General features: G+C 44.7%; 1 protein-coding gene across 2 annotated transcripts in view; it reads left to right on the top strand.

Annotated features, from left to right (window-relative positions):
- The window catches only part of JAK1 (Janus kinase 1), a 74,782-nt gene that overhangs the window by 14,638 nt on the left and 32,607 nt on the right, over nucleotides 1-27,537 (top strand). The window contains exons 1-2 of one of the 2 annotated variants that reach the window (XM_069738197.1): nucleotides 4,572-4,685; nucleotides 13,925-14,030. The gene's annotated coding sequence lies outside the window, so the exon portion shown is untranslated. Of the gene's footprint in view, nucleotides 1-4,571; nucleotides 4,686-13,924; nucleotides 14,031-27,537 lie in introns of those variants that run through there. The other variant, XM_069738198.1, reaches the window with a different exon arrangement.

Genomic DNA, 27,537 nt, shown 5'->3' with positions numbered 1-27,537 from the left:
GTAATGTCGCGGTAGAGGGATAAGGCACAATGTAATGTCGCGGTAGAGGGATAAGGCACACGGTAATGTCGCGGTAGAGGGATAAGGCACACGGTAATGTCGCGGTGGAGGGATAAGGCACACTGTAATGTCGCGGTGGAGGGATAAGGCACACGGTAATGTCGCGGTGGAGGGATAAGGCACACTGTAATGTCGCGGTGGAGGGATAAGGCACACGGTAATGTCGCGGTGGAGGGATAAGGCACACGGTAATGTCGCGGTGGAGGGATAAGGCACACGGTAATGTCGCGGTGGAGGGATAAGGCACACGGTAATGTCGCGGTGGAGGGATAAGGCACACGGTAATGTCGCGGTGGAGGGATAAGGCACACGGTAATGTCGCGGTAGAGGGATAAGGCACACGGTAATGTCGCGGTAGAGGGATAAGGCACACGGTAATGTCGCGGTAGAGGGATAAGGCACAATGTAATGTCGCGGTAGAGGGATAAGGCACACGGTAATGTCGCGGTAGAGGGATAAGGCACAATGTAATGTCGCGGTAGAGGGATAAGGCACACGGTAATGTCGCGGTAGAGGGATAAGGCACACGGTAATGTCGCGGTAGAGGGATAAGGCACACTGTAATGTCGCGGTAGAGGGATAAGGCACACGGTAATGTCGCGGTGGAGGGATAAGGCACACGGTAATGTCGCGGTGGAGGGATAAGGCACACGGTAATGTCGCGGTAGAGGGATAAGGCACAATGTAATGTCGCGGTAGAGGGATAAGGCACACGGTAATGTCGCGGTAGAGGGATAAGGCACACGGTAATGTCGCGGTAGAGGGATAAGGCACACGGTAATGTCGCGGTAGAGGGATAAGGCACACGGTAATGTCGCGGTAGAGGGATAAGGCACACGGTAATGTCAATCATTTCAGAACTTTTTCCACCTTCAATTCATATACAGTGGGGAAAATAAATATTTGATACTCTGCCGATTTTTACAAGTTTTCCCACCTACAAAGAATGGAGAGGTCTGTAATTTTATTGTATATACACATCTGTGAGAGACAGAATATAAAAATTAAAACTAGAAAATAACATTCTATTATTTTTTTACATAATGAATTTGCATTTTAGTGCATGAAATAAGTAGTTGATACTAAGGAAAAAACAGAATGTAATATTTAGTCCAAAAACCTTTGTAATTATTACAGAGGTCAGACATTTCCTGTGGTTTTTGATCAAGTTTGCACACACTGCAGCAGGGATTTTGGCCCCCTCCTCCATACAGATCTCCAGATCTTTCAGGCTTTGGGGATGTCACTGGACAACATTGAGCTTCAGCTCCCTCCTAAAGATTTTCTATTGGGTTCAGGTTTGGAGACTGGCTAGACCACTGCAGGACAATGAAATGCTTCTTACGGAGCCACTCCTTAGTAGCTCTGGCTGTGTTTTTCGGGTCATTGTCATGCTGGAAGACCCATCCACGGCCCATCTTCAATACTCTTACTGAGGGTAGGAGGTTGTTTGCCAAAATCTTACAATACATGACCCCGTCCATCCTTCCTTCAATACGTTGCAGTCGTCTTGTGCACTTTGCAGAAAAGCACCCCCAAAGTATGATGTTTTCCCCGCCATGCTTCATGGTTGGGACGGTGTTCTTGGGGTAGTACTCATCCTTCTTTTTCCTCCAAAAATGGTGAGTGGAAATGATGCCAATAAGTTCTATTTTGGTCTCATCTGGCCAAATGACCTTCTCCCGTGCCTCCTCTGGATCATCCAGTTGGTCATTGGTGAACTTAAAACAGGACTAAACATGTGCTGTTGTGAGCAGGGGGACCTTGCGTGCCCTGCAGGATGTTAATACATAACGGCGTAGTGTGTTACCAACGGTAATGTTTGAGACTGTCCCAGTTCTCTTCTGGTAATTTAACAGGTCCTCCCATGTAGTTCTGGGCTGAATCCAGACATTTCTCAGAATAATCCTTGCCCAACGAGGCAAGGTCTTGTGCTTTTTTTTTTCTTTTTCTTTATAGATTCTGTCTCGCAGGTGAAATGTACCTATGATAAAAATTACAAACCTCTCCATTCTTTGTAGGTGGGAAAACTTGCAAAATCGGAAATGTATCAAATACTCATTTTCTGTGCTGAATAATATGTTAAACACGTTCAATTCAGTTGAAAATATACTAAAATCTTCTTGGGTAGAAAAACAAAAGAAAAATAACTAAAATGATGTGGATAAATTTGCGCACCCTTGGACTAATACTTTCTTGAAGTCCCATTAGCCTTTATGACATTTGTTTTTTTGGGGACAGTCTATCAGTATAGCACCTCTAGAATTGGCGATCTCTGCCCCTCTTCCTTGTAGCTGCCCCAAATTTTTGTTTCCAGAGGCCTGAAGGCTTTGTTTAAAAAAGACTGATATTTGGAACTTTTCATAATTCTCTCCACTTTGACTATAGCCCCCGTTTTAGCTGCAAAAGAAAATAGCCTCAATGCACAATGCTGTCTCCACTATGCTTCACTGTGGGTATGGTGATCTTTTGTTGATGCGCAGTGTTGGCTTTGCACCTTTTGGATTTATGACCTAAAAGTTCCTCTTTGGTCTCATCAGACCATAAGACGTGTTCCCTCATGCTTTTGGCAGACCTGATGTAGGTTTTGCAAAACTTATCCAGGATTGGAAAGATCTGTCTTGTCAACCTACCCCACAGGCCAGACATATGAAGAATATGGGAGATTGTTGTCACATGCAGTGAAATTCCTGCAGCGCCTTTAATGTTGCCGTAGACATTCTGGACCAATTTTGTTTATTTTCATTAAATTTTGAGGGTCGTCCAGTTCTAGGTAACATCACTGTTGTGCCAAATTTCAGCCACTTCTTGATGACGCCTTCACAGTTCTCTATGGTAGATCTAATTAATTTGATTTTTTTTTTTTTTTGTATTCTTCTCCCGCCTGACAACTTTCAACAATGAGATCCCCCTCCTTTTGCTGTGTTGTAAGCGGTTTATGGCTTGTTCGGCAAAATGCAAGAAAATGTCAGGAAAATCCTCCTCAACCAGCAACATTTTCTCTGTGGTTAATCAGAATCGCTGTAAATGATTGCGGACATGCATTGACTACTATGTAACATGGGAGTAAATGTGATTGGCTGATTCTAAACACAACCTCCACCCCCAATTACAAAAGGGTGTTCACACTTATGCAACCACATTATTTTAGTTTTATTTTCCACCTGCAAAATGGTTTAAAGCTTATTTCTCAATAAATTTGCACAGATTATGGGCGACATAATAGAAAAGGTTCTGAAATGATTCTTTTACCATGGGGGGTGTAGACTTTATCACACATGATAGCGGCTTAGATATATCATCAGATATCAGAAACCATTTTAGAATAACATTCAGTATCATTACATGATGGTGGCTGTAGTCCTGGAAGAAGTGTTGACTTTTTCTGTTACATCTGGGAAGTCCATAATTTATTACTGTAAGAAAGGAAGAATGACAGAGGCCATTACTGGTAATGAGAGAGATGCAGCTCATCGTGTGCAGGAGGAGGCGCAGCGCGGAGCTTTCCTCCATGTGTGTCTGTCTGCTGCCTGGTCATTACAGGGTTAACATCCAATAAAAAGTCTTCATCTTCCCGGAGATCCTTCATCGCTCATCTCTGGTCAATACATAGGAGTTTACAGGCCGGAGATGTTCTGCTGTATCTAGTATGGGTTATTGCAGGTTCATTTCTCCTAGAGCAATTTAAAAAAAAAAAAATAATAAAATAATTGAAGAAAAAAAAAAAATTCTCAATATTGGAATTGCCCACTTTCTTCCCATCCAGAAATAAAAAAGTTAGTAGCATCACTCTGTGAAACTTAATAAAAAAAAAATAACCCATAAGATAAATGCCGTCATGAAAGAAAAAGTCAAAATGCCAGAATTGCTGTTTTTTTTTGTTTTTCAGTCTCCAGATTTCACCCTCCTCCAAGAATGTAATAAAAAGCGATTTAACGTTGTTTGTATCAATGAAAACATCACCTCGCCCCGCAGAAAACCAGAACATGACCCACAGCGGCTCTAGTGATGGGGAAAAGAGGAAAAAAAGTTTCTGGTCTCAAAAAAAAAAAAAAAAAAAAGTGGGAACAAATAAAGTTTATATTTTTTTTCTGAATTATTTTACCAGTAAAATTAAATTCACACGTTTTGTTCTCGCCGTATTCGCACTGGTCTGCAGAAGATCGGCCCTCGGATGGAAGAATAATGGAGTTATGAAGGAGAGGAAAAACCAAAAATAAAAATAAATGGTCCTGTCGTTAAGGGGTTAATTGAAAACTCTACATAAGAAACGGTTAGAAATAACTTTTCTGTGTAGTTTCCCCCCTAAACTTCAGAATATTTTTGATATTAATTGCTGGGATTTGTAGTTCCTGAACATCTGACGGCACTCTCGACCTGTAGTCAGCCAGCGGATGAGGAGAGCAGACGATCGGGTTGGACAGATCTTGATGGTAACGTCCAACTCTCAGTTCCACCTTAAGAAACTGGCGGCTGAGCCGTCCGCGCATGCGCAGCCCCGTCAGTGCTCGCGGGAGCTGAAGTGAAGTGACGGGAAGCGGAGACTCGGGAGCGCGCACTGACTGAGACGCAGAGAGCCCGGGACCGAGGGAGCTTTACCGAGAGCCTGGATCACCGGAACACGGGTGAGTGCAGGGAGAGGACGCAGAAAGTCTTTGATGGAGGGGAGGCTGAGGGGAGCAGTGTGAGGAGGGGAGGCTGAGGGGAGCAGTGTGAGGAGGGGAGGCTGAGGGGAGCAGTGTGAGGAGGGCAGGCTGAGGGGAGCAGTGTGAGGAAGGGGAGGCTGAGGGGAGCAGTGTGAGGAGGGGAGGCTGAGGGGAGCAGTGTGAGGAAGGGGAGGCTGAGGGGAGCAGTGTGAGGAGGGGAGGCTGAGGGGAACAGTGTGAGGAGGGGAGGCTGAGGGGGAGCAGTGTGAGGAAGGGGAGGCTGAGGGGAGCAGTGTGAGGAGGGGAGGCTGAGGGGAGCAGTGTGAGGAGGGGAGGCTGAGGGGAGCAGTGTGAGGAGGGGAGGCTGAGGGGAGCAGTGTGAGGAAGGGGAGGCTGAGGGGAGCAGTGTGAGGAGGGGAGGCTGAGGGGAGCAGTGTGAGGAAGGGGAGGCTGAGGGGAGCAGTGTGAGGAGGGGAGGCTGAGGGGAGCAGTGTGAGGAGGGGAGGCTGAGGGGAGCAGTGTGAGGAGGGGAGGCTGAGGGGAGCAGTGTGAGGAAGGGGAGGCTGAGGGGAGCAGTGTGAGGAGGGGAGGCTGAGGGGAGCAGTGTGAGGAGGGGAGCAGTGTGAGGAGGGGAGGCTGAGGGGAGCAGTGTGAGGAAGGGGAGGCTGAGGGGAGCAGTGTGAGGAGGGGAGGCTGAGGGGAGCAGTGTGAGGAGGGGAGGCTGAGGGGAGCAGTGTGAGGAGGGGAGGCTGAGGGGAGCAGTGTGTGGAAGGGAGGCTGAGGGGAGCAGTGTGAGGAGGGGAGGCTGAGGGGAGCAGTGTGAGGAGGGGAGGCTGAGGCGAGCAGTGTGAGAAGGGGAGGCTGAGGGGAGCAGTGTGAGGAAGGGAGGCTGAGGGGAGCAGTGTGAGGAGGGGAGGCTGAGGGGAGCAGTGTGAGGAGGGGAGGCTGAGGGGAGCAGTGTGAGGAAGGGAGGCTGAGGAGGGGAGGCTGAGGGGAGCAGTGTGAGGAGGGGAGGCTGAGGGGAGCAGTGTGAGGAGGGGAGGCTGAGGGGAGCAGTGTGAGGAGGGGAGGCTGAGGGGAGCAGTGTGAGGAGGGGAGCAGTGTGAGGAGGGGAGGCTGAGGGGAACAGTGTGAGGAAGGGAGGCTGAGGGGAGCAGTGTGAGGAGGGGAGGCTGAGGAGGGGAACCCTGTGAACAGGGGAGTCTGAGGAGAGTAGTGAGAGAAGGGGAGGCTGAGGAGGGGAGCCCTGCGAGCAGGGGAGGCTGAGGAGGGGAGCCCTGCGAGCAGGAGAGGCTGAGGAGGGGAGCCCTGCGAGCAGGAGAGGCTGAGGAGGGGAGCCCTGCGAGCAGGGGAGGCTGAGGAGGGGAGCCCTGCGAGCAGGGGTGGCTGAGGGGAATAGTGAAGATAAGCTGGTCTCTATTCTGTTACCAGTTATTGGGGATGTTTGGAGTGGTAATTCTCCTAGGACATGCAGAGGGGAGGCTTCGGAGGATACGATGGGTAGACTGGGTGGGCAGTGGAAACAGCAAGGTGAAGTGTGTGGTGGGCAGAGGGGTGCAGCAGTACAGGGGTGGGTGATGGCACCAGGAGTGAAGCCTCTGAAATCAGCAGATGTTCATGTTTTGTATCTAATTTGTGGTACATAATGGGTAAATACAGAGGAGAGGGCACATTAAGGGGACGAAGGGCATCGGGTGGGGTGTACAGTGGGTAGTGACTGGTGTCCAATCTTTGTGGGAATTTCTAGAACTTGCGGCTAATTTTGCCAGCTTGCTCCTATAGCAGACACGTTGAGCCCCCTGTTTGACAACCCTCATTTTTTTTTTTTTTTTTTTTTTAATCAAGAGGTCAGGTTTATGGCAGTGATCTGGATTTAGTTGAAGCCAAAACTACTTTAAGCTCCTGGTGGGAGTTATAGTGTCGCCACAGCCGGAGAGTGGCTGATTCCAGGAGACTGGTTTATTGAATGGCTCGGGTTGGTAAATCTTCGGGGATGTCCGTCAGCTTCTCGCATGTAGACATTTTACTATTATAAGAACTGCTTTACTGGAAGAAGCAACCAGTATAGGACGGGCCGCCCGCCCGCCCAGTGCCACCTCCCAGTTTAGGCACCTTTACTGGGCACAGAATCTCCACTTGTGTGTTAGGAAATTGCTGACCTTGCAATTGCCTAATATAAACACAGTAATGCAATTGCTGCTGTTATTCACTCCTCAACAGTGAAATGACTACACAAAGATGGAGAAGTCATGGACTGATGGATAGACCTGTTACTGGTCTGCAAATGAAAAAAATGGAAAATAAATTTGCAAAACATCTGGATTTCTTTAGTTTGGAGCATGAGCTATGTGCAGAAATCCTCGGCTGCTATCAGTGAGGTTATTAATGGTGGTTCTGCCGCTGAATGCACTTAGGCAAATAATCAAGATCCGCTGCTGGGTGCTCCAATGTAGTCACCAATCCATGACGTCCCCGATCTTCGCAATGGGAGACAAGTCCGCACACTGTGCAGCCACAGTAGCATGTTTAGGCCACAGTCTACTCACAGGGGTTAATTATGACTTCTTAGCTGCCTTTAGCCACCACTAGAGGGAGCACAGATTATAGCGCTTTTATTATGGCGTTCTAGAAAAAAACCTATACAGTAAACCCCCCTACTGTTGGGTTTTCCAGTTCTTTAAATTTGATGGCCTTTCCTTAGGATATGTCATTAATATCAGACTGGTGGGACTCAAACTCCCAGCACACCCCCTGATCAGTTGTTTGTTGAGGCTGCAGTGCTTGGAGAAGCCGTGTGGCCTCGCCATGGTTTATATGTACAGTTGCACATTTAGGATATTGTTGCTGAATAAGACGGTGTACCGTAATCTTTTTTTTCATATGGTAGATGACCAGTGTGTAATTTGGGGTTACATTATTACAATGTTGCTTCTAAAGAATGTAAACAGTTGCAGCCCCCTTGTTGCAGTCCTGGATTATCTGTGTTTTCTTGCTGCTTGGTGAACCTTTTTGGCTGTGTCCTGTTTATTAGCTGCGACTGTTATCCACAGTATAATTGGCTGGTTGTAGGATGTGATGCTGATTTTGTTACATTCATCATCCTCTGACTTCCTTCTTTTTTGGAACTGCAAATTGTTTATAAGTTATCTGTAACCTCAAGATCCAGAAGGAAAGCAATTCAGCCTGATCTCTGTTCTGGTATAGGCTGTAGCCAAATTATTTTTTTCTACGTGGCTGAAGTCGCTGATACTTCAGGCTATGTGCACGCGTTGCGGATTTTGCTGCGGATCCGCAGCAGTTTTGACGCTGCGGATCTGCAGCAGTTTTCCATGAGTTTACAGTACCATGTAAACCTATGGAAAACAAAATCCGCAGTGCACATGCTGCTGAAAAAAAAAGCTTGGAAACGCTGCGTTGTTTATTCCGCAGCATGTCAATTCTTTATGTGGATTTGGCAGCGGTTTACACCTGCTCCATAGTAGGAATCCACAGGTGTAAAACCGCAGGTGGAATCCGCACAAAAACCGCGGTAAATCCACAGGTAATCTGCAGTGCGGTTTACCTGCGGATTTACAAAAACAAGTGCGGAAAAAATCCGCAGAGATCCAACCTACATGTGCACATACCCTCACTTCAGACCCCTCCACTTTACACCAGCTACAAAGTGGGATAGTCAGTCTGTGGATGGCAGAGGATGGAGGCAAATTACTGGGGATTTCATTATCCGGCGCACACAGCGTTCAGCTCAGTATCTGTGGAGCTGCCTCCAAAAAGGTTTTTGTTTATTTTGAAATTGGTGCTTTAGGTTAAGTTTATATAACACTTTATTTATTTATTTATTTTTTTAAAGATGATTCAGGAATCTTTTTTTTTTTTTCCATTTTCTGATTACTTTTCGGGTGGTTTTTGGAGCAGACCTACACCAAATTCACTTGGAAAAAAGTTTTAAGGACTTACACTTAAAGCAATTTTTTTTAAATGTATTTATTTATTTTATTTTTTTTAGGCAAAGTAGTCATAAACATTCACCTTGAACAATGGACTATTCTCATCATGTGCAGTAATAGGGGAAGTTATTATCTGTACTTAGCCCTGGTCTGAAAATCTTTGAAATGCAAAAACTCTTCTATATGCAGCATTTTGCTGAGACTTTTGGAGTTTCCTTTGCATGGCTTATTTTCCATTTGTACCGATTCTTTAATAGAGGTGAGTTCACCGTTCAGGTGGGGATGATGTCGCCCTCTTCTCTACCATCACAAAGAGTTTTTTCTTTCTGTAGGACCTGGCGTGTTTGGGCATTATTCGCTGCACAATGGGTGCAGTGTAATGCTTCATTTCTCCAGTGGTGGTGTTGCCAGGAAATTACTCATTAGTACCGATCATCCTCCAAGATCACACCTGATCTCTGGGGGTTCCAGCCACAAGAACTGCTCTGATCGTTTTATAGTCAGGCTATGTGATCACGTTGCGGATTAGCCTTAGGAATTTCTGGTGCGGATTCTGCCTCTCCTGGCAGAAAACGCACCTGCGGATTTGTTGCGTTTTTTGTGCGGTTCTGCAGCGTTTTTTGTGTGGTTTTTTTTCCCTGCGTTTTTTGGTGGATTTTTTGCGTTTTTTACCCTGCGGTTTTCTATAATGGAATGGGTACAAAAACGCTGCAGATTCGCAAAAAAGAAGTGAGATGCTACTTCTTTTAAACCGCAGCGTTTCCGCAGCGGATTTTCCGCAAAGTGTGCACAGCATTTTTTTTTCTCATTGATGTACATTGTACTGTAAATCGATCTGCGGATCTGCAGCGTTTCTGCACCCCAAAAAAACGCTGCAGAGAATCCGCAACGTGTGCACATACCCTTAGGGGACCATTACCAAGAAGAGGGCAGATTCCAAGCTACTGTACTTTTGTCTAACAGCTGTTTGTGTAAATTAATTTGTAATATTTATAATATTTATACATGGCACAGTTAAAGTTTATGCAAATCTCTTCCTTTTATGGGCTGTCCTGACGACGACTTCTTTTCGTGTGAATTTGATTATGCAAATTTTAGTGATGGGTTCGTTTGGCACATGACTCATTTGTGGTGTCTTTGGGTGTATAACGTAGAACGAAGTGTTAAGCATGCTAACCAACCGATCCTAGGGGTTTAGGCTATATGCACACGTTGCGGATTTCCTGCGGATCCCCAGAGTTTTTTGCCGTGCAGAAACGCTGCAGATCCCCAAGTGATTTACAGTACAGTGTAAATCAATAGGGGAAAAAAAAAATGCTGTGCTAATGGTGCGGAAAATTCTGTGCGGAAACGCTGTGGATTAAAAGAAGTAGCATGTCACTTCTTTTTTGCGGATCTGCACCTTTTTTGTACCCATTCCTTTATAGAAATCCGCAGGGGTAAAAAACGCAGTAAGGCTGTTTTCACATTTGCGTTTTTTGCCGCAGCGTTTGTACCGCATATAAACGCATGCGTCGTGTTTTCCTATATTTAACATTAAAAATGCATGCTTTTTTTTGTTCGCGTTTTGCCGCGTTTGACGACGCATGCGTCGTTTCGTCGCTTGCTGCTTGGCGCGGAAATGCAACATGTAGTAATTTCTAGAGACGTCTATTTGTCGCCAGGAAACGCATGCGTTCGATTGCGCAAGGTTTGAGTAAAAAAAACGCATTGCTGTCTATGTAAACGCATGCGTTTTTAAGCACATGCGTTTGGTTGCGTTTTTGAACGCATGCGTTTCAATAGAGAAAAACAAGTCTAGACACTGATAAGCCACCCCCCACCATCAAGGTGATGAAGGGATCCAAACCCTAACCCTAGCCCTAACCCAAACCCTAACCCTAATGGGAAAATGGAAATAAATACATTTTTTTAAATTTTTCCCTAACTAAGGAGTTGATGAAGGGGGTTTGATTTCTATTTATAGGGGTTTTTCTAGTGGATTTTTATGATTGGCAGCTGTCACACACTAAAAGACGCTTTTTATTCCCAAAAATATTTTTTGCGTTACCACATTTTGAGAGCTACAATTTTTCCATATTTTGGTCCACAGAGTCATGTGAGGTCTTGTTTTTTGCGGGACGAGTTGACATTTTTATTGGTAACATTTTCGGGCACGTGACATTTTTGATCGCTTTTTATTCCGATTTTTGTGAAGCAGAATGAACAAAAACCAGCTACGGTATTCATGAATTTTCTTTTGGGGGGCCATTTATATCGTTCCGCGTTTTGTCATAATACACGCCCTCTGTAGTCCCATTGGCGGTGTCTGGTTATCTTGATTTTTCTCTTGTGAAATTTCTCATCATGCGTACCAAAAACACAAACACAGGAAAAAACGCGTACAAACGCGGCGTTTTTTTAACCGCATGCGACACCGCATGCATCTAAAAAAACGCTGCGTTTGTACGCGTTTATATGCGTTTTTTCCACCACTTGCGGATGCGTTTTAAGCGCGGATTTAAACGCAAATATGAAACTAGCCTTAAAATCCGCACAAAAAACGTGTCAAATCTGCACCTGCGTTTTCTGCCAAGAGATGCAGCATCCACACCAAAAATTCCTAAGCCTAATCCGTAACGTGTGCACATGGCCTTAGAGACAGGACCTCCGATGTGTTAGATGTAATGAATTGTGATTTCTTGCATTATTCCTATTATTAGCTCGTGGGGTTGCATCAACTACCGTATATATCTTTTACTTTTTTTCCCATACGCTGACAGTTCCAAACTGCAACAAAAATCTGCCAGTCATGAAGTTCGATATTTGAAGTGTACATTTCACCATTTATTTCCCCACCGCCACCATTTTTTTATTTCTGTGTTTTTAAAGGGAACCTGTCACCCCGTTTTTTTCAATATGAGGTAAAAAATAGCGTTAAATAGGGCCTGAGCTGTGCTTTACAACAGTGCTTTTATTGTCCCCTGTTTCCCCACCTTTGCTGCCAAAATACCTTTGTAAAGTCGCCGTTTTCGCCTGTCAATCATGCTGGTCTGGTCAAATGGGCGTGGTTAAATGACTGTTTCTCCCCCCGCTCTTCGCCGTGTCTGACATAAACTCGATCTGTGAATCGCACAGATCGCGCGGTGATGTGCTGTATGCTATGCCCACAGTTGGGCAAAGCATAATGCGCAGGCGCGAGATCCGAATGCACTGCGCAACTGCAAAAAAAAAAACGGGGTGACAGGTTCCCTTTAATTGCTATGACGGTCACTCTATAGAAAAAAATTACCTTCGAAATCCAGTCCAATAGCATATGAAACTTACTTTATATAGTTTTTCTTATGTGTTGGTTAAAAAAAAATAAAAATATAAAAACTGTATCAAAAAATGTTTTTTTTTTTTTTTTTTTTTTATAGCTAGTTTCATGGTGAGCTGTAAGGGTATGTGCACACGTAGATGGAACCTCTGTGGATTTTTCCGCACCTGTTTTGAGAAATCCGCAGGTAAAAAGCACTGCGTTTTACCTGCGGATTTACCATGGATTTTATGCGGTTTTTCTGCGAATTTCACCTGCGGTTTTACACCTGCGGATTCCTTTTGTGGAGCAGGTGTAAACCGCTGCAGAATCCACACAAAGAATTGACATGCTGCGGAATAAACAACGCTACGTTTCCACACGTTTTTTTTTCCGCAGCATGTGCACTGCTGATTTTGTTTTCCGTAGGTTTACCTGATACTGTAAACTCAGGGAAAACAGCTGCGAATCCGCAGCGTCAAAACCGCTGCGGATCCGCAGCAAAATCTGCAACATGTGCACATAGCCTTATACTTTATTTGAATCGTTTTAGGGGTCTGTACAATGTTTTGATTGCTTTTTTTTATTCCTTTTTTTCTTAGATGGGGAAATCAAGCTAACCCATAATTTGTTTCAGCTTTTTTTTTTTCTTTTTTTTTTTTCATATTCTTAGTTTACTGTAGGGTGCAGTAAGCTTGACAATGTCATAGATCGGAATTTTAAGAAAAAAAATATATATATTGGGTAGAGGGGAGTGATTCCAACTTTTATATAGTAAATGGCAAAAAAAGAATTATTATTATTGCCAAAAATGATAAAAAATAAAAATCTCCTCTGAAACCCATCCTATTGGAGTACAAAGATGGCAGTGATAGAGGCCTTCAGGAGGGACTCTGGCTGTCATGTTAACCCGTTTGGTACCTTGTAATCTAGTACATATTCTTGATGGAAATTTTCAATACCGCTGTCTGAAGTTGTTAGTGACAGCCAGAGGCCCTCTGAAGGCCTCTCACCACCATCTTTGTACTCCATTATACACTTGCCATATACTGTATAAGCTGGCTCATGATGTGTGAATTACATCATAGCTCGGGAAGAGATCAAGGTGATTACCGCGTGGCCACTCCCTTACTTGCAGTTTGTCACATTCATGTATGAATACCTTCTGTGGTTTACATAAAATACTGCCTGGGGCTTAGGATGACTGCTCTTGGCCCCCGTCTTTGGGAGGCTGGCTGCTCTTGGCCCCTGTCTTTGGGAGGCTGGCTGCTCTTGGCCCCGTCTTTGGGAGGCTGGCTGCTCTTGGCCCCGTCTTTTTGAGGCTGGCTGCTCTTGGCCCCCGTCTTTGGGACGCTGACTGCTCTTGGCCCCCGTCTTTGGGACGCTGACTGCTCTTGGCCCCCGTCTTTGGGAGGCTGGCTGCTCTTGGCCCCCGTCTTTGGGACGCTGACTGCTCTTGGCCCCCGTCTTTGAGACGCTGACTGCTCTTGGCCCCCGTCTTTGGGACGCTGACTGCTCTTGGCCCCTGTCTTTGGGAGGCTGGCTGCTCTTGGCTCCCGTATTTGGGAGGCTGTCACATAGTAATAATTTATTGGCGATTTAATTGCTATTTAGAAGTAATTGTGTGTCTCTAGGTAGTAAAGATGCCAATTTCTGTGGTCTAATGTTAGGTTATATTGAAGGTTGAAAATTCTGCAGCTAAAAATCAGTTTTATTCACCGTATTTATTCGTGCGTGAAAATCTGACCTTTTTTTTTTATTTTGGTGTGAGGCCTTGGAGACTGTGCAGGGTTTGTACTCTGACCATAGAGACGCACAGGTCTGCATAGGAGCTGTGTACACATATCAGAATGAAGAATCGTGACTGTTTGCAGAGTTGCGTCATGATTTTTATTCCCTTTTTATGCCGTGACATTCTGGGTTCAGAAATGTGTATAATAAATGGTTGACTCATGGACAATAGCTAATTATTTTTTATTTTTTTTCTCTTTTAGATTTTGCAGACAGAGCTTGCTACTGGATTTATGCCGAGGCAGAAATGAACGGGATTTAATCAGGTTTGCAATATCGGTTGCAGGCGTTCAGCAGAAGAGATGTTCTGTAAGTAAAAAGAGCAAACAAAAAAAACCATAATATATGAGTCAGCCATAACATCAAAACCACTTGCCAATATTATTTAGGTCCTCCTAATCCCCCCCCCCCCCCAAACATCTTTGGCTGTTATTCAGCTGGTACCCAAAAGTAAAATCTGTGATTAGTACTAGGTCAGATTGCAACACTTTAATCCTTTAAATGGTGCTGTTAAAAGTAACAGCAGTGTTCCAAAGGCTACCAACATGGCGGCCATCAGTCCGAAGCCCTTTGGATTCCCTTGCAATTCCATCATAAAGGCCTTTTCTGTCACAGTATTTCTACAACTCGTCCTGTAAAAAAGCCCAAACAAAAAACAAGCACTTGTAAGACGATGTCAGTGGAGAAATCAAAAGAAAAAATGTATAGATCCTGGAAGAAAGGGGAAAAAAAAAATAACCGAGAAACGAAAAATTGCCTTTTTTATTAAGGGGTTAAAAACGATTTGAATCTGGTTTCTGTCCTGGGCCAGGGCCTTTGTGTTAGTTGGGTGCAATCTTGTGGACTGCAGCTGTCGCTTTGGTCACAGGCTGCTCTGAGGCCGGGTCCCCTGATCTTCATGCAATGTGTTATTCTGTGTCTGCTAAAAAGTAGCTTCCTAAAAGCTTGTGATTCTGCACTGCAGGGTTAGAAATAAATTGTAAATGGTTTGCCTGTTGTTAATGGACGTACGGTTTCTGCAAAAAAGTGATAAAAAGGCATGATGTGAACCTAGCCTGAGTTTTGTACCCTTTGGCAGGCTCAGTGGGTTTAATGATTTAGAATTGGACTACACAAGGTTTGCTAGTTGCTGTTTGTAAACGTTGAGACACACAAGTCTGGAGAGGAGACTAATAATTGTAAATAAAAAATGTCAGATTTTTTTGCAAAGTTGCTTCATCTTTCTCTCTCTCTCTCTGGACTTTGGTAGATGTGATCCAGATAAGCCACATGACTGCTCCCTATCACTGCAGCCAGAGAGAGACAATATATGGAGTCCTGGGCCACGATTCAGTAACACTTGCATTTTCCCAGCAGTGTCAGTGTACTGGAATCTGATGAACCAAATTCTCAAAAGTACAGTGCCTTTTCAATGCCTTTTGTGCCTTGGCACATAATTTCCCTGCACCATCCAAGAAACTCCAGGAGCTTGAGTACATTTATTCCGTAGTTGCACCACTTTTCTTGGTCTCCAAATTTGACAACTTTCTTCAAGAAAAGTGGTGCAACAACGGCATAAATGTACTCCAGCTTCTCTTTTTTTTTTTCATATGTTAAAGGCGCTGGCCAGGACTGGCTTGAAAACGTCAAATGCCTCAATTTATTCGGACTCCCATGACAGCACTACGAGAGAGGGGATCCGCCCTTCAGGAACAGGAAACCTACAGATACAAAAGGGCGGTACCTCTCCCCATGCATCAGTTGGTTTCCTGTTCCTGGAGGGACAGGATCCTACAGATTTCATCTCGTAAGGAACCCAGGCCGGCCGGTCGAATCTGGTAGCGGGGGGGTCTCCTACCTCGACCGGTGCGGAAAGTCCTGGAGACGCCACGGTGGTCCAGGCTGGACTGCACGTCAGTGGCGTTGGCAGCAGGGAGCAGGGTCCGGAGGATTCCTTGTCTCCGGAAGCCGGCGTTGGTATGTTTCATTTCCCCCCCCTGGGTCAGGCGGTGGCGGTGAGGTGCGGTGGTGCGGTTGCGGCGTCGGAAGTGGAGCGCCGTCCGGAGCACTGCTGGGCATTCCCGGCGTCCTGCATCGCTCACTGAGCGTTTCCGGAACGCTGGGGCGCCGGGGGGTGGAGCCGGCAGGCGCTTCCGGTTTGCGGTGGGCTGCGCATGCGCGGTCTTTTCCAAAATGGCGGCGCCCATGGTCCGGTCGCCTGTTCTTCTGTATTACCACCGCTAACATCCCAGCTGCAGCCTGATCATCAGGAACCAATGGGGAACACGCCAGGTGGCCTGCTGACCGGAATACAGGGGATATAAGCAGGTGTTGGCGATAGAACCCTGCTTTTGGCCACAGTCTCATCATGGCAGATGATGGTGAGCAGCAGCCTCAGCTTCTGGATAAAGTGCGGCAGGAAGCCGTGGGAAAGGAGCATATCAGAAGTGACCAGTCCAGCCGTAAAAGCTCGTCCAGGCAAGGATCTAGAGCTTCGACTGGCAAGGAGCCCCCTCGTGTTCCGGTACCTTTTTCTTTGGCGTACACTGGTAAGTGATCTACGTGAATGTTCACTCAGTGACGCGGGCCCCTTATACTTTGTCATTCTAGGGGAAGAGAAGTGCAAAGTCGAAACATAAGGAGTGTGCCCTATGTGAAGTCCCTTTACCAGATTCCTACCCTAAAAAATTGTGTGCCTCCTGTATACAACAGACGGTGAGGTCTACAGGAGTGGAGGGGTTGAGTGACATCAGGCTAGATAGATGGTATCTCCCTTATTGTCCTCCCCTAGGTAGCGGAAGAATCTGCTTCTACGGCTAGTCTAAAGGAGATGATCCGTATGGAAGTTAAGGAATCCCTGCGGTCTTTGTCCCAGGCGGGAAGTTCAAAACAAAGAGCTTCGGTGATCTCAGATTCTTCGGAGGAAGATAAAGAGGAGGGTTCTTATGGCTCAATTCTCTCTTCCTCGTCATCAGAAGAGGACTCTGGCCGATTCTGTCTGCCTCTAGACCGGGTGGATAAACTAGTCAAGTCGGTCAGAGGCACGATGGGCCTAGAAGAGCCTAAGACTCAGCCTTCCCGTCAGGAGCTAATGTTCAGCGGCTTGGAATACAAGAAACGCAGATCTTTCCCGGTGAATGATAAAATTCAAGACCTGATTCTCCGGGAATGGAAAAAACCGGAGAAGAAAGGTTCTTTGCCACCGGCTTTAAAGCGCAGGTATCCCTTTGAAGATGCGGCTGTGGATACCTGGGACAAGGCCCCTAAATTAGATGCTGCGGTGGCGAAAGCATCTAAGAAAGCAGCATTACCTTTCGAGGACATGGGTTCCCTTAAAGACCCCCTTGACAGGAAGGCGGATACCTTCCTTAAAGGTACCTGGGAGATGGCAGCCGGATCCTTGAGGCCAGCAGTGGCTGCGACTTGTACAGCCAGATCCCTAATGGTCTGGCTGGAACAGTTGGAATCCCAGCTTAAAGAAGGCGCTTCCAGGAATTCTATTCTAGGTGCGCTTCCAGTGATTCAGGATGCTGCGGCTTTCCTGTCGGATGCGTCGGTGGACTCGGTCAGAATGGCAGCCAGAGCAGCAGGACTCTCCAACGCGGCTCGTAGAGCCTTATGGTTGAAGTGTTGGTCGGGGGATATCCAGTCAAGATCCAAGTTATGCGCTATCCCATGTAAAGGGGAATATCTCTTTGGGCCAACTTTGGATGAGCTGCTCGAAAAGGCTGGGGATGATAAGAAAAAATTCCCTAATTTGTCATCAGCTTCTTACCGGCGTCCATTCAACAGGAGGAGATTTGGTCGTGGAAGGAAGCGCGCGTCCTCACCCTCTAGAGAGAATTTTAGATGGGAGGATAGACGCAGGAAAGGTACGGGTTACATGTTTCGCCGTTCCTCAAAAGAACGTAAGAAACCAGACCAATGACTAGCGATCCCTGTGGGAGGGAGATTGTCAACCTTCTCTTCCGCATGGACTAACATCACGAATAGTGACTGGGTCCGAGGTATTATATCAGAAGGTCTAAAATTGGAATTTGTTCACTGGCCTCAGGATAAGTTTATGTTAACCCCCTTGCGTTCCTCCACTATTGAGCAGATGGCCTTAGAGTCAGAGGTCATGACTTTATGCCGTAAAAATGTACTGATTGAGGTTCCGGAGTCAGAGAGAGGAAGAGGATTCTACTCTCCTCTTTTTCTGATTCAAAAACCAGACAAGTCGTTCAGGACTATTATCAATCTTAAATCCCTTAATGAATACCTGGTTAATACCACGTTTAAAATGGAGTCAATCAGTTCTGCAATAAAGATGTTGTTTAAACACTGCTTCATGGTAGTTGTGGACTTAAAGGATGCATACTATCATGTTCCTATCCACAGAAACTTCCAGAGGTTTCTACGTGTGGCGGTGTCTATGGGAGGTTTTGTTCGTCATTTTCAATTTAGAGCCCTTCCCTTCGGCCTCTCAGCGTCTCCCCGGGTATTTACTAAAGTAGTTGCGGAGGTTATGGCGCACTTACGTGAATCCGATATCCTCATTGTTCCGTATCTGGATGATTTCCTAATAGTGGGGAACTCAGTAGACCATTGCCTAGCTCAGGTTAAAACAGCTATATTTAAACTGGAAAATCTGGGCTGGATCATAAATTACGATAAATCCCGTTTGCAACCCCTAAAGACCCAGAGGTTCCTAGGGCTGCTGTTAAATTCCGAGTCCCAACAATGCTGTCTTCCGCCTGATAAATTACTTCATATCCAACAACAGGTGTTAAAAGCAATTAATAAACCATCTATGACCCTTAGACAGGCTATGTCTTTGTTAGGTTCCCTAACTTCCTGTATCCCCGCCGTCCGTTGGGCCCAATTCCACTCCAGGCCTTTACAGTTTGACGTACTACATTATGATAGAATCTTACAGGGTTCCTTGCAGGGTCAGATGACATTGAGTTCAGGGGTTCTTGCATCTCTTAGATGGTGGCTAGAGGAAGACAATCTGTCAGCTGGAGTTCCCTGGGTGACTCAGGTGACTCGGGTAATCACAACAGACGCCAGCCCCACGGGGTGGGGGGCACACATGGGTGACGTTGTAGTCCAGGGTCTATGGGACCCCCAAACATCAGCCTCTTCCAATCAGAAGGAGTTGATGGCAATTGAATTCTCAATTAAGGAACTCCTCGTGTATCTACAGGGTCACCATGTCAAAATCCTCTCCGACAATCAGGTGGCAGTGGCCTACGTGAATCACCAAGGTGGAACACGCTCCGAGTCCCTGATGGAAATAGCGGACCGCCTGCTCCAGATAGCGGAAAACCAAGTCGAAACACCTTAAGACAAGGAGAATGGTCTCTGAACACAAAAATCTTCAACCAGATTGTTCGCAGGTGGGGTCATCCAGAGGTGGACTTATTTGCCAACAAGGACAACAGAAAAGCGAAAAGATTCTGTTCCTTGAATCCCAGGGAATATCCGCTGGCAGTGGATGCCTTCCTGATCAGATGGGATTTCCGGTTGGCTTATGCGTTTCCCCCGCTAAACCTGTTGCCTCTGGTGGTCAGGAAAATAAGGGAGGATCAAGCGAGAATCATACTGATCGCTCCGTTCTGGCCCCGAAGGGCTTGGTTCTCCTGGCTCAGGACCATGTCGGTGGAAGACCCCTGGGTACTGCCGGACATCCCGGACCTACTTCATCAAGGTCCGATCAACCATCCACAAGTGAAGGGTCTCCATTTGACGGCATGGTCTTTGAGAGGTCACTGTTAAAAAACAGAGGATTTTCTCCAAATCTCATTGATACCCTTATGAAGAGTAGAAAACCCATAACAACTAAGATCTACTCTAGAACTTGGAGGAAGTTTCTGGCCTCTTCAAATTTTAATATCGAAGAGGGTTTACCAATTAACCAGATTCTGGAATTCCTGCAGAGGGGGCTAGAGCTAAATCTATCCACGAGTACGCTAAAAGTACAAGTCTCAGCCCTAGGGGCCCTATTTTCTTGTAACATTGCTGGTAATTATTGGGTATCAAGGTTCATCAAAGCAGCTAGTAGATCCAGACCTATACACAGGAATAGGTCAATGCCTTGGGATCTCAACCTAGTCCTCTCAGCCTTGACTAAAGAACCGTTTGAGCCTTTACATTCAGCCTCACTTAAATTACTATCCCTCAAAACAGCATTTTTGGTGGCAATTACATCTGCTCGTAGGGTAGGAGACATACAGGCTCTTTCTAGGCTGTCCCCCTATACAGAGTTTCTACAGGACAGAGTAGTCCTCAGACCAGATCCAGCTTATTTACCTAAAGTGGCCTCAGATTTTCATAGATCTCAGGAGATAGTTCTACCATCATTTCTCCCTAATCCTTCTAATTCCAAAGAGGAGTTACTCCATACATTAGATGTTAGGAGATGTCTATTAGAATATATATCCTAAAAACTAAAAACTCATTTGTTCAGACTGGCCTACCGCCTCAATGCATTAACCTAACGATCCCTGTGTGGCCTATTTATAATAAAAAAAAAAAAAAAAAAAAAAAGGTTCCTCGCATCATGTTCTCATACACTTTATGCAGTATTAGCCCTCTGTGTCTGTACTGCTACATACTTAGGCAGGTAACTGGTTCATGCAGCTTTACATGAACACCTGAGCCTTACACTATAGCTGGTCCGAATAACTAAAGCAATTGTTACCATCCACCTCTCGTGTCTCCCCTTTTCCCCATAGTTTGTAAGCTTGCGAGCAGGGCCCTCACTCCTCCTGGTATCTGTTTTGAACTGTATTTCTGTTATGCTGTAATGTCTATTGTCTGTACAAGTCCCCTCTATAATTTGTAAAGCGCTGTGGAATATGTTGGCGCTATATAAATAAAAATTATTATTATTATTATATATCAGTCACTGATGCTTGGAAGAGAGAGGAGGCGTTGTTTCTATCCTTCCAAGGTCCCAGGAAAGGTCTTAGAGTGTCAAAGTGCACGTTAGCAAAGTGGATTAGGGAGGCTATCTCTCTGGCTTATACTGCAGGTGGAGGTCCTGTTCCGCAGAATCTGAGGGCACATTCCACTCGGGCCATGGCTGCATCCTGGGCTAAGAGATCTGGAGTCTCCATCGACCAGATATATAAGGCGGCTACGTGGTCATCCCCTTCCACCTTTTTCAAACACTATAGGTTGGACTTGGGGTTCTCTTCTGATCTCACCTTCGGGTTAAGGGTGCTGCAGGCTATAGTCCCTCCCTAAGGTAGTTTACATCTCTGTAATTCTCTCGTAGTGCTGTCATGGGAGTCCGAATAAAGCATTAAGCTACTTACTGGTAGCGGCATTTTTCGGAGGCCCATGACAGCACCCTTAGTTCCCTCCCTATTCACGTGGGGGTTGCACTTCCTATAATGTATATAATGAGATAGACACGTCTCTCGTGTGGTATATAGTTCATTATGATTGGTTATTTTTGTACAGTAACTGTATATAATGTATATTTGTGTGCTACTAACCGCGGTAGTCCTCTCAGGCTCTAATATACAACTGATGCATGGGGAGAGGTACCGCCCTTTTGTATCTGTAGGTTTCCTGTTCCTGAAGGGCGGATCCCCTCTCTCGTAGTGCTGTCATGGGCCTCCGAAAAATGCCGCTACCAGTAAGTAGCTTAATGCTTTTTGCGCAATTGTGAGCGCTTTCTAAACCGTCCAGAAATTAAAAAAGTAAATAAATCATTTGATAAATCAGCCCCATATCTACAAGTGATATGTATACCTGTGGCCGCAGACATGAAGAAGCCCTAGCACCTGCAGGGAGAACTGCACGATCTTTGCTAGAATTTCGCAGTTTGGAGCTACTGGTGGAAACAATTCTAACTGGCTCCTTAATTTACCTACCATATAAGCTGCCACTATGTGGGAAGGGATGGCAGAATGATTTCATCCTGGTTGGCAAAGGGACGGGCAAAGCAGCAAGCAAGTTACTGGCCTCTTTACGGATCTGAATTGGAGGCGATGCCCTTTTTGTTTTCTTTGCTTCTGAACTTGCTAAAACCATTTGCCATCATGGCGAGGTCTCATGCATCCGTCCGTTTTTTCTTCTTTTTGAACCACAATCCCCTTATATATGAATTAGTAGTAATCTGGAATTTGCCTTATGAGGTTTTATATGTCACAGGAGATTGTTAGCAGGTGTCTTTTCTGGCACTTGTGAGAACTACAAGTCTCATGCTTCGTGCAGTTCATCATTCAGTGATATTAGATTTAAATCAAATAAATTACGGTAGTCTGTCCTCCCCTCGCCTCATTGACAGTGGCTGTTTTCTGCAATACCGAATTCAGCCTATAGACACAGGTGGCGCTGTTTTGGCTCATGTAAATAGTCTATGGTCCCTTTGTTGAAGTGATTTTCTTCGTAGTTTTGAGTATTGAGGAACGACTGACAAAATTACAATTCTGCAGTTTGTCCCGATCAGCCCAAGAAATTCAATTTGCATTGAACTTATTCTATGCAAATAAAATGTGCGTTTTTGTGCTCTGGGGTCTCTCCAAACCAGAGCGTAATAATCCCAAGGGTTATAAGTGTGTACTCCCCACACGGTTTTCTGTGGACTCCCTCCCTACCTGCGGTAAGCGAGCCTCGAGCAACACACGTCTTGACATGGCGGAGGATGGGGAGCTGTAGCACCAAGTGAATGACAAATAATTTGGATTCCGACAAATCCTTTTGGGAGGCGACCTCAGTATAAGCCGCAATACTAAGCCACGCCGCCGCGGTGGAGGCACAAGCATCGGGACCCTTCTTTCTGCTGATCTGTGGGGTCCCCCCAAAAAAGTAACAAAAACCTTTACATGTAGCTGTACAGCAGCTGTAGGTTGGAGACCACTGACTTGGTGTAGCATTTAGATTTGGTGCCAAACCCACCACAGTATGAAGCTCCTATTTTCTGGTGTAGTTCAAGCAGCCACGGTGGCAAGTGTCAAAATGAAAAAGGAATAAAATAATAAGCTGACTATTATTAGTTTTAATTAGAATTTGATATTTATCTTCCAGTAATGCCTTATCTGTGGCTGTTGTCTTAGGGCATTTTTACTCTTCTTATATGAACATCTGGTAACCTTACTTTTAGTTCCACAGCAATTATTTATAGTCGTGAAGTCGTTCTGTATATAATGTGATATCGGCTGCGGTTACCGCTGTGGTCTCCGCTCAGAGATTGTCAATAAAATGTATAATATTAGATTAGCACAGGAAAGCTGATATCTGCATGTATTGTATCTCTACGATACCCTGCGCTGTGCACCATGCAACGTGGTACTGTCATAAGATGCCACCAGTCTGTTGGTGGAATATTTGGGAGGGAAGAAACGTGCAGTTGTATAACTGAAAATGGAAACTTTTAGGAAACACAACAACTCAGTCACAAAATGAAGACCCTGTAACATTACAGAACGGGGTCACCGACAGCTGAGGGGCAGAGGGCAGAAAAGTCACCAAAGTTCTGCTGACCCCATGACTGCAGAGTCCTGGCCTCCTCTAGTATAACTTTAGCATAATAATTGCGCCCCTGCCAGGAGCTTTGTGCCCGTACATCACCAAGCACAATGCCAAGCGTCGGATGGAGTAGTGTAAAGCTGCCACCACTGGACTCTGGAGGGAAACGATTCTGCCATTAAAGTCTATTAGGATCCATGAAACACTGATAAGGTTTCCGTTTGCATCCGTGTCTCACGGATTTGTTGCTTGGTGATAAATTTGAATAAATTTTTTTTTTAATTTTTCTGGAGGTTTATTTTTTGGCTTGGAAAGAAAGACTCTCCTTCAGTGAAAAAAAATCTGAATTAACTTGTATGACATCAGGGGGGTAAAAAATGGTCAGTTTCTTACAGATTTGTGGTTGTAAGTTGCAGACCATTAGGATAGCTGTCACTTAATCTCTAGCTGCTGGCTTTTTGTGCTTGTTGAATGACACACAAAGAACTTTTTGGCAAAATTGCACACGGATTATATCAAATTGCCCTTCATCTGTGAAAGCTATGGATGCAGCGATGGATTTGTGTTCAGGACATCACCTGCAATTGCTGCAAAACGGCAGTAAACTTTCTTTGCTGTGCGATTTACTGCTACTGCTCTTCTTCTTCATGGAAACCTGGACAATTATTACTCCGATCAGAGGGAGGTTGTGCTTAGGATTATGTTTTAAAGACATTTGATGATTAAAAAAAAAAACAAAAACAAATTCGGAGGCAGAGTGTTGGTAAATCGTGAAGGGGTTATTCCTAGTATTGAAAGAATCAAAAGATTAAATTAACTTTAAAGTATCCAAACAATCTGAGCCCTGCAACATAAGGATACTTCTGCTTTTGAAGTAGATGTGCGATGATCTGCATCCTGGTGCTTGTTTTTGTGCTACGCCCTAGGGTTCATGTTGTTTTTTTTTTTTTTTTTTTTTTTTCTCAAAGCCCTTGTGTGACTACATCCTCGGTCGTAGAGGAGAAGGCGTTGCTGGAATTGTTTTGAAATACATGGAGCTTGATGTGCATCTCCATCGGGAAGTGATTTTTTTTTCCCCTGGCACTTTGTCATATTCTGCTGCCTGTGGGAACGTTGTATATTTGGTCTGGATCCTCTGGTTTAAAGAGATATTCCCATTTTAGATGCCAGAATGTGCCATAAATGAGATACCCCACTGAGACACGCACATGCCTTAGCTTTTTTTTTTTTTTGAACCTCTTATTACTGTGGTCACATTGCCCTTACCAATTGTCACCTTTTGGGAAATAAGCATCATGCACAAGGGCATATAATGACTTTATACAAGTGCAATCTTGTATGAATCCATGGTAATTATTATTACTATTTTTTTGGTATCTATTAAAGGGCTTGTCCGTTTCTGCTCTCTTCCGCATGGGGAGGTGAGCGGTGCTGCTGATGTCACGTCTGGACAGCCCCTTTCATAGTATTTCTCTGCTTCTTTGTCATTTGTGACTGGGTGCCCTTTAAGCTCTGAAATCTTTACTAAAACCGCATTCTCTGTAAAACTTCAGAAGAAGTAAAATTAGTCACAGAAAATACCCGCAGTGGTTACACACCAGCTCTGATCTGCCTGAGAAGTGCATGAGAGATTGCAAAACACTGCAAGGAAATTAAAAAAAAAAAAAAAAAAGTCGTCCAGTCCATCATCTTGTCAAATTAAGGCAAATAGGTGTGGGTGTTCTAGATACAGAAGCAAAAGGGGCTCTCTGGGGGAATCTGCGTCTTCTCGATTATATTTTGATTAATTATGTTCTATACATCGCTGCTGTTGTTTTCTTCTTCTTTCCTTCTGGCTAAATGACCATGTAAAGTGATTGGCCAGAGGGTTGTCAACCTGCTTGTCTGGGGGGTGATCAAGTCAGTTGTGCACTCGGCCAGGAGGATTTTATTCCCCCTCCAAAATAATCCATAGCTTTATAATATTACAACCTACAGTATGCAGAGGATCACGTGAGGGGGACGAGGGGCATTCTTGCATCTTTGCTCCTTTCTTCCGATGTAAGCAAAGCTGATCTCATCTGAGATACTGAAGAGTTTGGATTTGGGGATAACTGGATGACCCCGCTGTTTTATGCCCCCAGGGTGAGGGCAGAGGTGAATGGAGCCATGTTTAGGGGACCCATCATCACGGCGCAAATGGCCTGATGACAGATCCTCTTAAGGTTGACAAGGTATTCTGCTCTCCCTGGGGGGAGAAGTTCAACCTACAAAAATTAGGGGAAATTTAGATTAGAGGAGTATGAAGACCAGATCTCTACACTAATTACGTTCTCTTCTTTTCTTCTTTTTTTTTTCTTGGGGGAGGGGGGCGGAAGGCGGGATTGACAACTATTTTTTTTTTTTCCGTTGTTGCAAGTTGGTATTTGGTGGTTCGAATTAAAAACAATAGTTCAGAGGATTATATAGCTCAGCCCATTACAGAATGACAACCAAGCAGAATAATAAAAAAAAAAAATCTAAAATAAGCAAACAAAGCATATTTGCCTCCTGGACTGGTGATGTTCCCTGGTGATCTTGTTACATTGTTTGTCAAATGAGCGCTGCAGCCTATTAATGGCTGCTGATGGGCTGCAGCGCTCACGTGACATAAACAATGTCACAAGTCTGTCTGGGTAACGCAGCTTGTGAAGCAAAGGAGCAGCACCTGCCCGGGAGGTAAATATGCTTTTTAATTTGTCTGTGTCGAGGTGATATGCCAGATAACACCGGTAATGTGAGGTTTGCATATTTATCGATGACACATGGAATACATGTTAGAATCCTGCAGAACTGGAAATGCCATTTTTGCACCTGCTGGTGGATGGGAAGTGCTCTCCTGTAAGCTAAAATTAGTTATATACTGATGTTTTTATTTATTTTTTTTATTTTGTCAAAACAGTAAAATACAATGGCATAGCAGCAACAGTATAAATCTGTAGTTTTAGTGAATGGCGTTAATGTGAAACCCAAAAAGCAGTGATGTAGTTACTTTCTTCCCTCTCCTCCCAATTCCAGCTTTCACATACAAAATATTGAAAACTGCCTTTGGCGGGAGGGGTTAATGAGGAAAATTAAATATTTCAGTAGTAGGTTCCTGTGCAGATCATATAGGGCGATGCTCGCTGTACTGATAATTCCGAGATTACGGTGGTTTGTGCAGCTAATCTGCCCCTACGTGGAAGCAAAGTGATGGAAATCAGTTGGAAAAATGTATCGCTGAGGATTCCATTCAACTGAAGCTACACCAATCGCCCTACTGATCTCTCACGTCTGGTCCATGACACATTTTGCCAGGGTTTCATGGCGAAAAATATGATGTGTGAATGAGCTTTGAGGCTATGTGCCCACGTTCAGGATTGTTCGCAGAATTTTCCTGATCAAAAGCGGACTCCTTTCGCAGAAAATCCGCTTGCGTTTTTCTAGCTTTTTTTTTTTTTTTTTTTTTGCATTTCTCGCGTTTTTTCCCCGGAGTGTCCCAATACAATAATATAGCGGCAAATCCGCAGATTTTCTGCAGAATTAATGAACATGCTGTTTTTTTCCGCGATGCTTTTTTTTGTGGAAAAAAACACAGCATGGGCACAAAAATTGCGGAATGCATTAAAATAATGGGATGCTTTAAAAAACGCTAAAAATCCGGAACGTGGGCACATAGCCTGAGTGACAGTCCAGGTGATGCTGATATTCTTGGCTTCTCATCCAGATATAGGAGACAAAATAAAAACACAGAAACATGAGCCCGGCAGCCCGCGTATTCATTATGATAAGCAATATATGTCGATTTCATGTTTTGCACTTAGGGCTAAATTCATGGCCAAATTCATGAATTCTGAACTTAACCCTATTCTGAGGATTGGCCAGAGTTGTTTCACCCCCATTGGCATCATTCTAAAGCCTATGTGCGATTTGTCTGTTTTTGTTTTTGCAGCTGTAAAAATTAGTTTTGCAAATATTTTCAGTCCTGCCACTTCTTTGGGAAGTGCTGTTGCGCAACCAGAGTCTCCGTGTTTCTGTAGCACAAGCCACAATTTTGTAAATATTTCTCTGAAAATCTCATAAGAAGCGAAGTGTAAAAGGGATTTTCCCACGAATAAAGAAAATTTTAACATCGAGTTTAATCAATACATCTTGGAATAATAATGACTTCCACAATTGGATGTGTTTTAAAAAGAATAATATTCCTTCCATGTTCCTGCACAGTAAGACACAGCCATTACACAGAACACAGCAGAGGCACATTTATAAGATTATCTCAGCACAGGAACGTTTTTTTTTTTTTTTTTTTTAAACACCTCCAAATGTGGAAGTTATTATTATTCCAAGATCTATTGATTTTAAAATGAACTTTATT

Source organism: Ranitomeya imitator, chromosome 8, assembly GCF_032444005.1.
Source record: "Ranitomeya imitator isolate aRanImi1 chromosome 8, aRanImi1.pri, whole genome shotgun sequence".
Taxonomy (NCBI): Eukaryota; Metazoa; Chordata; class Amphibia; order Anura; family Dendrobatidae; genus Ranitomeya; species Ranitomeya imitator.
This window is presented reverse-complemented; position numbering and strand designations above follow the sequence as displayed.